Below are 4,049 nucleotides of genomic sequence, written 5' to 3'. Positions count from 1 at the left end.
CTTTGCCAACAAAGGTTCGTCTAGTCAAGGCTATGGTTTTTCCTGTGGTCATGTATGGATGTGAGAGTTGGACTGTGAAGAAGGCTGAGTGCCTAAGAATTGATGCTTTTGAACTGTGGTGTTGGAGAAGACTCTTGAGAGCCCCTTGGACTGCAAGGAGATCCAACCAGTCCATTTTGAAGGAGATCAGCCCTGGGATTTCTTTGGAAGGAATGATGCTAAAGCTGCAACTCCAGTACTTTGGCCACCTCATGTGAAGAGTTGACTCATTGGAAAAGACTCTGATGCTGGGAAGGATTGGGGGCAAGAGGAGAAGGGGACGACAGAGGATGAGATGGCTGGATGGCATCACTGACTTGATGGACGTAAGTCTGAGTGAACTCCGGGAGTTGGTGATGGACAGGGAGGCCTGGCATGCTGCAATTTATGGGGTCGCAAAGAGTCAGACAGGTCTGAGCGACTGATCTGATCTGATATATATATATATATATATATATATATAAACTCAAAATGGATCAAAGATCTACACGTAAGACCTAAAACAATAAAATTCTTAGAAGAAAACATGGGACAAAACATCCCTGACATTCAATTTGAAAATGATTTCTTGGACATGACACCAAAGGCAAAGGTCACAAAAGAACAAACTAACATACTGGACTTCATGAAAACTAAAAAACTTTTTGTGTCAAACAACATTATCAACAGCATAAAAAGGTAACTCATTGAATGGGTAAAAATATTTGTAAATCATATCTGATAAGGGACTAATGTCCAGAATATTTAGAGAAGTCCTAAAACAACAAAAACAAAATTGGCAAAGAACATGAATAATCATTCCTCCAAAGACTATAGAGAAATAGGCAACAATCACGAGAAAGGATGCTCAACACCACTAATCATTACGGAAATGCAAATCAAAACTATGAGATACCACCTCACATACACAAGAGTGACAACTACCCAAAAAACCAAACAAGTTTTGGTGAGGATGTGGAAAATTTAGAACACTTAATTCACTGTTTGTGGGAATGTAAAATGGTGTGTGTTCACATGTGTGTGTTCAGCTGCTCAGTCGTGTCTGACTCTTTGCAACCCCATGGACTGTAGCCCACCAGGCTCTTCTGTCCATGGGATTCTCCAGGCCAGAATACTGGAGTGGGTTGCCCTTCCTTACTCCAGGGGATCTTCCGACCCAGGGATGGAACCCAGGTCTCCTGCACTGGCAGGCAGACTCTTTACAACTGCATCCCCTGGGTACAGGTGCTTTAAAAAACAGTATAGGAGACCCCCCTCCCCCCAAATTAGCTCAACCTTGGAAGCAACCCAGGTGTCCATCAACAGATGAATGGATAAGCAAAATGTGGTATAACTGTGTGTACAAATGTATGCCTGCACACACATACACAATGGAATTTTACCCTGCCTTAAAATGGAAGGTGATTCTGCAATATATAACATGGATGAACTCTGAAAACATGAACCAAGTAAAATAAACCAAATATAAAAAAGACAAACACCCTGATCCCACTTACATGAGGTTGCTGCACTAGTCAAAATCGTAAGAGACACAAAGTACCAAAATGGTTGCCAGAGGCTGGGAGGAGGAGAGAATGGGGCATTACTGTTTACTGAGAACAAGATGAAAAGAGCTAAGGGAATGGACAGTGGTGATGGTTGCATGACAACGTCAGTATATTTAATACCTCTGAACTGTACACTTGTAATGTTTACATGCACTTGTGATGCCTGCTGTTCAGTCACCAAGTTGTGTCCTTTACCGCAATTAAAAAAAGAAAAGTAAAATATCCCTATAAAGATACCTAAGAAATGCAAAACAGCTGTTTCCTACAGTGAGAGAATAAGGCTGGCTAGAGGACCTTGAAGGAAGGGACCAGAACACACTATGTACCCTGCTTTTCTTCACTTAAATGTTGAGTCACGTTAACTGATTACTTCCTCAAAGACTAATACACAAAAAAATCTTGGCAGCACTTGGAAACATTAATAATTGTGAATATATCTATTACTACACATAACAGTTGAAGGGGTGGGAATCCTTTTAGAGACTTTTGGCATTTGCTATCTAAAAGTACCTAAATCCGGCAAAAACAGGAAAAAATATAGTTGAGTCATGCTCAACTTAGGGAACTGTTTATTGAAAAGTAGGTTCAACCGCCGACTATTAGTAAATACTTCCTCTTTTAGTCACGATTTTCACATCCTTTCTTAAAATGCCCAAACATAACGAAAAATTAATGCTGCCAAAGATAAATATGTACTATAACAGGATGACTATTTCCTGAACCTATTAAAAGACATTCCCTTAATTCTGTAGCACAATCTGATTTATAATGTTTACATACCATTTAAAGAACAAAAGTTTGTAGAATTAAGTTGGTAACAGAACAAATGAAAACATACATTTTTACTGTTTGCCCTCAACCTCAAATAGAAAAGCTTAAAGGAACAAACTTTAAACTGACCATTTATATACATTTGAGATACAGCTAACCAGCCTGTGGCTCTTCTTCCATGTCATCTTCCTTTTTAGTCAGGAGTTTTTTCTTCGAAACACTGGATGTTATGAGCTTGGTAAACCAAACCTACTTTCTAGGAAGTGCACACGATATTTAAAATAACAGTAAATGTACATGATATTAAAAATAACAGTAAATGGGTGTGCGGACCACATACACAACACAGACTAGATAAACCTAGACATTTCTTTTTAAAATCGGCATCATACAAGACTCCACGATGATATAAGCACGTTTTGGTGAAAGGGGAAACTTTCCGTAGTTGTTAAGTTTCCGCCTTCCCGTCATTATAGGGAAATCCTGGAAGGAAAGCTCGGAAGGCTCTGAAAGGCGAGCCCTCCGGGAACGTTTCCTGCCGCGCTCACCCAGCCAGGAGCTCTTCTCCCTTTCTTCCAACTTCTCTACAAACCAGCGCCGCGAGCAGCCTCCCCACCCCCTTCCAGAAAGTCAAGGCTGCGCCCGCCGAACACCACCTCCCTCCAACTCCGGACGTTCGGACGCGGCCGCCGCCGCCGAGGGCGACTCCGCACACCCGGATCGCGGCACAAGGACCAGAGCCGGCGGCTGCCCCCGCACCGGCCCCGGGCCCACCCAACACGAACAAAAAGAGTCGCGGCGGACGGGGGGCTGCCTGCGTCGTCCCCGGCCGGGCCTCAGGCTCCCTCCCCGGCCCCCTCTCCGGACGGGGACCCAGAAACCCGCAAGGCCGCGGGCGGGCAGAGGGGCGCCGTCGAGCAAACTTACGCCCCCGGGCCGGCTGGGCGCCGCGAGGGGCGCGAAGCGGAGCCCACTGAGGAAAGGCCGCCGCCGAAATGTCCCCAGCCCAGCGGCCCCGACTCCCCCAGGTTTCCCGCTCCCCGTCCCCGCGCCCGAGACGCCGCGCGAGCGTCCCCCGGTGCCCCCCAGGGCTGCTCACCGAGGCCGCTGAAACCCGCGCTCCGCCACCGGTCACTGGCTCGGACTTCTGAAACCCCAGAGGGAAGAGGGCGGCGCGCTCCCGAGGACCGCCCGCGCCGCGCGTCACCGCACCGCCCCCGCTTTCCGCCCGCGCAGGCGCGCGGCGCCCGGTCAGGTGACCCGGTCCCCATGGTAACAGGGCGGGGGGGCGGCTCTCACCTCCTGCCGCTCTAGCCCACCTGCTCCTCTCCCCACAGTTCCTGCACTTCGGCCCTGTACCACCTGCCTACTGCTGCTGTTCACCTGCGCACATGCTCACTTGGTTCCCATCACCTCCAACAGAGTCCTGAGAACCTGTCGTTCGGCGATTTCCTGGCCAGCGTTAGACTTCCACCACACTCACAGGCTGTTAAACATTCCTCCCACTAACCCTTCTGGACTCCTGCCTTCTTTGCGCTATAACTTTTCTCTTTGGTTTTTATTACTCTTTGTCTGTCTGATTTAAGTTTGCTGGTTGTTGAAGGTTATGTGTCGTAGTCCACAAAAGTAATACCTGTATCCTAATCAAAAACTGAAAAACTATTAGGAACTGTCCTAAGAACATAAGGTATA

General features: G+C 47.0%; 1 protein-coding gene across 2 annotated transcripts in view; it reads right to left on the bottom strand.

Moving 5' to 3' along the window:
* Positions 1-3,564, bottom strand: part of SDCBP (syndecan binding protein (syntenin)) — a 34,594-nt gene extending 31,030 nt beyond the window's left edge. For both annotated transcript variants that reach the window (XM_010838984.1, XM_010838985.1), the window contains exon 1: positions 3,457-3,564. The gene's annotated coding sequence lies outside the window, so the exon portion shown is untranslated. The remainder of the gene's footprint in view (positions 1-3,456) is intronic.
* Between the last annotated feature and the right edge of the window lie 485 nt (positions 3,565-4,049).

The sequence above is a fragment of the Bison bison genome, unplaced genomic scaffold (genome assembly GCF_000754665.1).
Source record: "Bison bison bison isolate TAMUID 2011002044 unplaced genomic scaffold, Bison_UMD1.0 scf7180017864108, whole genome shotgun sequence".
Taxonomy (NCBI): Eukaryota; Metazoa; Chordata; class Mammalia; order Artiodactyla; family Bovidae; genus Bison; species Bison bison.
Note: the sequence above shows the minus strand (reverse complement) of the source record. Positions and strands in the feature narration are given on the sequence as shown.